We start from the raw sequence: 8,503 nt of genomic DNA, 5'->3' as shown, positions 1-8,503 counted from the left end.
GGCATTGCATGGATGATGGGGTATCTCAAGATGGTGGTGGGGCCTTCGGTTGTACCTGGAAAGAAAAGAAATGTGCATTACCTGTGGGCGTGTGCCATTGTCGTGTGGTGCATTGTGCACATGCTAGTGGGATGGAGCTTAGGGTGATAGGTCTAACCACAGGCAGTGTTACCTCCCTGGGTGTGTCCTACCCTTGATGTGCCCTAAGCGACATGAAGAGGGGGATCAAAATGAGGCTAGGGGATTAGGAACGGATTCGGCTAGACCGAGACCACTGGACACACCTAACTTGAGGACCATAGGTGCAGTGGCTGTGGTGGATGTGCAACTTGCGGTGGTGACGTGCGATATATTTTCCATTTTTTTTCTTTGCTTAAAAAAAGAGATAATAATAAAGTTACATAGTCGTGATAGAAGTTTAATCTTCATCATTGGAGTGAGATGGAGAAGGGGGACTTAATAGATTTATTAAGGAATCGATGGCTTTGGAGATACCCCTTGAGATTTAGGCAAACTTGAAGGGTGATGGTGGAGAGGAATAGATGATTGTAGCAGATGAAGTGGATATCATTCATGTCCTCTAGTAGAGCTAAGCAAAATGAAGGCAATAGAGTGGCTCGCATCATTAGCTGAGCCATCGCGCAACTATCTATAGCTTTAGGATCATGGAGCACTAGGAGGCCGCACTCCTACCTGGTGGGTCTTGCCTAAGGAGTATCCTAAGCAATCTAAAGTAATTACAAGTGGTAATAAAGGCGGGGTTAAGGCATGAAGAGAATTCATTATTAGTGAATTGGATTAGAGTATCATACAAGTTTTCTGATGTGAAGACGAGGGCATCTTCATATGTAGTACAATGAGGATTATAGATTACAGGGAAATCATAATTGCCATTGACACTGGAGTCAAAATCCAGTCCCACCCTTTGAGGGTAGGGCATAAAGGTTGGGTTGTTCCACTTGAAGAGTTGAGTGTTGCAAAAGGCCATCCAAGTGTCCAGGTTGGTGTCGCAAACCCTTCTTCTCCATGTAGGTTGGCATTCGTAGTTGGACACAAACTATGGTACTTCAAAAACTTTATTTTGCCAAAATTCAATGTGTTCTGTGGCCCATAATGTGGGGTTCATCTCTCTCTCCTCCAGCCATCTTTGTTCAAGCCTGCTTTCAATGTTAATCACCTCCTCCACCACCTTGATAGTTAACACTCTATGCAGGGTGGTGGAGAATTGGAAGTTAAGGTCACCATTTCTTGCCTCTCCTAGATTATGAGATCGACGTGGAAGCTTGTTGGGGTGTCATCTACACACACGGTGGGATAGGTGCCTGGGGTGTCCTCACTCCCCTGGCATTCCATTTTCTCATTGTCTCCTTTGCCATTTGCTTCCTTCTTTCTCTTAGTGCCGCCTTTCTTTCTGAGGAGGTGTTTGCATATTGTTGCTCTTCGTGCCTCAGGGAAGGAGGCAGTGGACAAGGTCATCTTCATGTGGTCCCATTTCAAAGTTTACGTCCACCTCTCGTTCTCGACTTTTGGCTTTTGCTGCTCCTTTTCAAGGAACCTGAGTGCATCCACTTCCTATGAGGTTAGGCCTGCCAATAGGAGATAATGGCATTGTTCTTCCAAGCTTGGGCCAACTCCACTAGGTTATGGTAGCATCAATAGTCCAACCTTTAGTGCCCTACGAGCCATTCCCAGTTTCTTTTTCATTGCCTCCATGGACTCTCCCTCCTCTGCTTGGGTGACGCCCAATAGGGTTTCTAGGAAGGCACATTGTTGGGTGTAGAAGCTCACTTGGGCGGCCTCGGCTCTACTTTTCGCAAGTATCTTTTCTTTTTTTGTTTGAGCAAGGCGACATGCCAAGGATTTGATCCTTTTTTTTGTCTTGATTGGCCCATTCTTCTGCCCTCTTGTTCATGTCTTCGAGGCTTTCCCCCTACCTCTAGGGTAGCACCATCAGCCTTCACTCTTGGTATTCCATTTCAACCCTTAGCTTTTGTTGCTCTTCTTGTGCCGAGGTAGCCTCTTGGGTTAGTCTCTCCACCTCTGTTTCATACTTGTGAGCTCTTTCCTCCCTCAGCTCACCCAGTTATTCTGTGGCTTTAGTGAGTTTCTCCATTTGAGATTGCAGACCTTTGTAGAGTTCCACAATCTCTTCATTGTGCTGTTGTATGCGTCATGTGGCCTCGGTTTCTCCATTCAAGCACACCTGCCATTCAGCTTCTGTCTCTTCCATAGCTTGTAGCTTCTCTTTCAACTCATTGACTTCCCTTTGGGCCATGACCATTTGGTGTGTTCTCTCCATTTGGAATGCCACCATGGCCTCCTTTTCCACTTCAAGCTCTGCTACTGCGGTTCTCTCCTCCTCCTTGGCTCTCTCTAGTTGAGAGAGGAGCTCTTTGACGTACTCATCATATTCTTTGGGCGGTCTCTCTATTGTGGGGATGGAGGTTGTAGAGCCTGCCACCTTTTGCTTCTTAGGGTCTTGCCTCGACTTGGCATTTGCCACAACCGGTCTTCTAGTCCCTACTACGGGGTTTCTTCTCCTGCTCCTTGGCCCATTTCCTTATTTACAAAGTACTGGACCCAAACCATTAGGTTTTGGGCATCTACCTCGATCATAGAACTGGGAGTGGAGATGGTGGTGGTGGTAGTGGGCATCAGGAGGGTAGGGATGGGGGTGATCAGAGCCTTGCCCTTGCCTTTTTGCACTGCAGGTGGCATGAACTCAAGCACATAGGCACTTGAGCTTGGCCCTTCGTTTCTGATGGGGCTTGCGGGTTCTAGCTCATTATACATAGATTGTTGCTCAATGGACCTGGGCATGGCAAGGGCCATGTCTTCTTCCTCTTTTTTCCTCAGCTCCTCCTCCTCCTCTTCCTGCTTTTTCTTTCTCTCCTCCTCAGCCCGTTTGGACTCCCTACGGGCCCTTTGCAAGTCCACCCTTTCTTGTTTCCTCCTCTCCTCCTCGTGCTGTTCTTGCACAATTTTCTTCTTTGTCTTCCTATCCTCTCCCCTGCTAGTTTGTTCTTCTTGTTCCTTGCTCTCTTCTTCTTCACTCAGCATCCTTTCGCTGGACTATGCCTCCCGTTCCTGATGGGATGGCAACCTGCTTGGTGTTTTGTCCACCGCTTTTTCTCCTTCTTCCTGCTCCTATCCTAGGGCTTCCCTGATGATCGTGGTGAGGACCCCACCAAATATGATGCTTGCAGCCTTTGAATCTTGGAACTCCTGGCACTGGACTCTTCCTGATTCGAGCCTCTGGAGCCTCTTTCCTTAAGTTGGTCGTTCACTCTAATAGCTTCTTCAAAGAGCCTTTCCAGTGCGTCTCGCTGCAAGCTTGAGTTGCCGGCTAGGTTTTTGTAGAGCTCCTCACCTCGTATTCCATTGATGAATACCGCGGATACCGCCCTTTCGGTTGGTCTCTCACCCAGGGGAATTATCTTGAAGAGGCTCCTTACATGGATCACATAATCTCGAATATCGTCTCTCTCTTTCTACTGGATGTTCATAAGCCACACTAACAAGTTATCGGAGTATCACGGTTCTAAAAATCTCTTAATGAAGAGATTTTTCAGGCCATTGAAATTGGCATGCTCCGTAGCATCTAGACTTGTGTACAAGGTCTTGACCCTTGTCGTCTAAGCACAGTCCGAAGGCTTGGGAGCATTGAGTAGGATCAGTGAGGCCGTTGGCTTCTTGCAGACCTGCTCAAACTGCTCTACAAAGCTGCATGGGTCGTTGGTTGCTTGGTATTTATCCAGCTACTTTGCTACCACATGGATTTTCGATTGGCTCCTAGAGCCTTGGTTGACTCCAAACTCTATCAGTAGTGATGTTGCCAATGCTGCGACGCTTTATTCTATGACCGTGTTATCTAGCAGCCGCTTTGTCAAGGAGCTCGCTCAATGTGAGATCTCCTTCTAGCGCTCTCTTACTCTCTAACCGATTCTTGCTCACTAAGGCTAGCACCTTTGGATCTCTCGCATTTCTAAGCTCTGGCATAAGTTTTTAGTTTGCTAATCTTGGTTGTACGTTGCTAGGCCTTGCAGAGCTCTACGGGCTAGTTTTCCTTCCTCCTCTAGGTCTGCCATGATGTCCTCGACTGGTCTACCATGGTGTTCTAGCCGGGTTTGAGCATCATATTTGTACACTAACTGTTGTGGATAACCTCAAGAAAGTCTCCTAGGTTAAGCTTCTCGTCACTTCTATGTCTTGAGTTGCCTTCTTCCATGTCTAGGAATTCATGTTCTGCTAAGTTGTTGATCAAGTTGATAAGGCCGAGCAAATCCACTTCCGCGGTATTGTCTATCCTTGTTGCGTTTAGATTTTTGGTCATGTTCTCCGCTTGGTCCTACCTTTGGGGATTCGATATCCCTTCTATGTCTTTGGGTCTTCTCTTACTGGTGAGTTCCTTCCAATTGTTAAGTCTAGGTGAGTTCCTTGTTACTTGCAATCAGTCCTCAACTTACCCTCACTCTGTGCATGGGTGCACGTGTGTGCTCTTTTCTATGCACTGTGCGAAATCACGCTTTTAGATTTCCTTAATTGAGCTTCGAGTGATAGAAATCAGAGTGGGTGAAAAAACAAAGTGTGTGTAGCTCCGGTGCTCTTGTCTATAGGTTGGCTTGACAGGGTCATGTGTTTGGTTTCTAATTGTTCCTGCCAGCTTCTAGGTTTTTTTGCTGCGTTATCTCATTTTTCTCGGTCCGGGTCGAGTTGGGGTCTTGCAATCAACCCATAACATCAAGCACGGGGTTACAAACCCACAACATCTCTGGGTTTGTAACTACGTGAGGCGATTGGTGGGTTCTTCCAGCGCGGGTCACACTTCTCGTTAGCTGGGGTTTGAATTTCCAGGCTTTCCTTCCCAAGCTGCCTTTGATTTACCAATGTTCAAATTTCAAAATTGGACATCCGATTTACCAATGTGCGATTCTAGGGATCGGCAAACAAGTGTGTGTCCAATTGGATAGTTGGAGTTGGGCCAATTGCCATGCGTTCGATTGTGGAAGTTCGATCCTAGGAATCGGACATCCGATGAGAGAGTGTCTAATTTTAGAGTGCATGATTTTGAATGGTCCGATTGGGGTATGTCTGATCTAACAAGGCTGTTGGTCCGATCATTGCAATCGGATGGGTCGAGCGTTCGATCAGACGAGTAGATCGTTGCAATTGGATGGGTCGAGCATTCGATCAGACGAGTAGTGTGTCTGATTGGAGTTGGTCCAATCAACTGATTGGACGGTCCGAGTCTTACTGGTGGAGTCTTACTGGTCTGATTATGGGTTATCCGATTTTCAAAATCAGACAGGGTGTCCGTTTGGATGAGGTTGGTTTGTGCGAGTGTCTGATTCTTGGAATTGGACGGTTCGCTCAATCAGATTCTAAGAATCGAACACTGTGGGAGGCATCCGATTCTGCCGGCCAAAACACATGTTGATCACTTATTTGCCAAAAATCTAGATATAGATGTTGCTAGTAGCTACCAAAACTTCCAGGAATTAAGAAGGAGTGTAGGCCAAGGGCATTCCATACCTGAATCTCACTGAAAGTCCCGATATGCTCTGATCGATTTGATGTAGACCTAGACCTACAAGCTCTCTCTCTCTCTCTCTCAAAGCCAGAACTGTAAATGAGGTTTTCCTTGGTCACCCAGGACCTTAAGCCCTCACTGGCCTACACCTTAGCCTTCCCAATCGCTCGCCCTTCAACTTCGAGACATTTGAGCACTCTTTTGTTTTCATTTTTCCCTATTATTACCTTGTTCAGGACTATTTTACAGTATTGAACTTCAAGCTTCCCTCTCTAATTTCCTCTGATTTCTTCTACATATCCTACTCTAAATGCAACAAAAATCACAAGTAGGTTACTGAATGGATTTCTCCTACTCAACCAATCATCAAAAAACCAAAAATACTTACTTGTAGTATGAATTAAAACCCAAAACCTTTTATCTATCTCAAGCTCCGGTTTGGGGATGAAACCCTTACTTCGATGCTCGATTTGAAGCGCACAAGCGCTCAAGCTTGAATTCGTGGTCCCAACAATGGAACCAAAATGTAGAGGCGAGCACAAGCTACCGCCAAGACCCACGGACCACTTATTGTTCAAGTGTTTCAAGCGAGCACTAATGGCTACCTCTCACATAGCCAACACACCATCCCTCTCTACGAGTGTAGTGAGCTTACCTTGATGCCTGATAGAGTTGCTTCCTCTCTCAAGAACTCCAATAGCTCCATGATTCTTGATTCAAGCTAAAGCATCCTCAAACCTCCATCTCCAAGCTCCATCCTCCATAGTCCTGTGCGAGATGTGAGAAGAGAAGAGAAGAAAAAGAGGAGAGATGGAGGAGGACTTTACCTCCAAGATCCCTCACCCTCACACACTCCCTCACTCACTCACTCACAAGTGGGAAGAGAAGAGAAAAAAAAGAAGAGAGAGAGTCCACTTTGCCACACACCAAAGAATGAGCTTTCATTCATCTTTTGAATTTTATATACAAAGCCCTAAATCCCATTTGGGCGGTCATCCCCTTTTTGCATGGCCGGCCATAGCTAGGCCCTTTTTTCCATTGTTCTCCTATCTTCTTAGCTTCCTTCCTTCCGCCCATCCACATTTACAATTTGCACAGGTCAGAGCCCAGCGCTCTTAAAATAAATCACGATGCGCCTTGCACTCTTTTACAAAAGTATTGACTTGCACTTTTTCTTGAGCATCTCTCCTTGATTTATGAATTTCTCACAGTTCTTGTGTTTCACAATTTTTATTGGCGTGCCTTCGTTCTCCATTCCGCTTTTGCCTTGGCTTTGTCTTCTACTTTAGATTTTTTGGATTTTCCACCTTGTTTGTTTGAGGGTTAATAGTAACAGTTTTGTACAACTCGGCATGTAGCCTTACAAAATAGAAATGGAAATATAAGATATCTAAAGAGTGATTGAGAATAGTAGACTTGGCTCAAAGAGTGGAGTTTTGCATTGGAGTGCGCACAATGATGATTGAACATTGAGCCTAGAACTTTGAAGTAAAATGCCATATTTTGGTATAGTATGTGTTGAAGAAGAACTGGTACTAGTTGATGAATAATTGTAGTGTTGACAAGCAATTATGACGTCTCCTCAAGAAGTAGATGACCATTTTTTGTTATAGGCAAGGGATCTCTTCATGGAAGAAAATGAAAACCTCATCATGGATGGGTATTTGATGGCCTTGTCTAATGTTGGAGTCTCTTAGATGATCTGATTGTCTTGATGTTATAATGATCTTCCATCTGGATACTTCTTGTTGGACTTGAGATCTTCAATAAAGTTTTTGGTGCTAATGCAATCTTCAAGTCTTGAATGTTCATTGATGGGCTTTATCTCACTAATGTGATCTAATATATTTCTACATCTACTTGGTGAAACTTTGAGAGTACCATGTATAGTGGATTCAAAGAAAAAAGATAAAAAGAATTAATGACAACTTTGTTGCTTTGTGCCACTGTATCTAACGCAAAAGTTAGATCCATGCATTGGATCTAGCCCTTGCATAAGATGTAGCATTTTTCCAAATGTCAAGGGGTCTTTGGTTTTTGTCAATGTAATAGATTGAGCTAAAGAAATAACTATGTACAACATAACTAGGGTCAACTATATACAAAGGTTAGTGTTTTATAACTTTAGGAAGCATTCCAGTCAGTTAGTTTGGTAACCAATCCACAAAGGTAAGTAACTAGATCACTAAGCAACAAGTAAGGTCCTACAAAATGACTTGCTACTTGTAATTATTCCTCTTCAATCACAATCTTATCAATTAATGGATGATAGCTCAACTATGATGGCATGTCTAAATTTTGAGCTAGGATGATAGACCTCAGTGAAGTGGTGTCATAGTAGGTTGGATCAAATTGAATTGTGCTAACTCTGCGTCATTGCTCAACTGTCGTCATGACAAGACTGCCATCACGAGCAAGTTAAGTCAATGAGAAAATCACTTCTACAAGAATAGACTCGAGGAATCGCAATTCTGCTCAAGCTCATCAAGTATTAACTGATTTTTGATTTTGGTCAGAAGCATAACAATGAATGAGTTGGCATGACTATCATTGCTTTTGAGGGAGTTTCTTAGTATACTCAACATGAACCAAGAGTCTTTTTTCAAAGAGGCATTCACTCTCTTTCCATGTGGGATGGCATTTGGAAACAACTTGAATTGTCTCATCATTAGCAATGCATAAATTAGTCATTGCAAATAGCTTGGCATAGGTGATAAATATGCTATTAAATTGGTTTTAATAGGAGTAGCCATTCTACTTTAGAGGAATTGTATTTCTTTGCTCAATGAGTAGCCATGGTACTTAATGGTCAGCATACTAGCAAATATTTCATATCAGCCAATGGATCAAGTTTAGTGGCACTAATCTAGAGGTGATTTGGAAAACCTCGTTTGGGGCATCTCAAGGTTTAGTTGGCTCAACTTGGACTAATTGGTGGGGTGGGTTAGTAGGGACATCAGTACTATCGTCTTA

This window comes from Lygodium microphyllum, chromosome 22, assembly GCF_053477565.2.
Source record: "Lygodium microphyllum isolate KBCC chromosome 22, Lygodium_microphyllum_v1.1.10, whole genome shotgun sequence".
In the NCBI taxonomy this organism is placed as follows: Eukaryota; Viridiplantae; Streptophyta; class Polypodiopsida; order Schizaeales; family Lygodiaceae; genus Lygodium; species Lygodium microphyllum.
Note: the sequence above shows the minus strand (reverse complement) of the source record.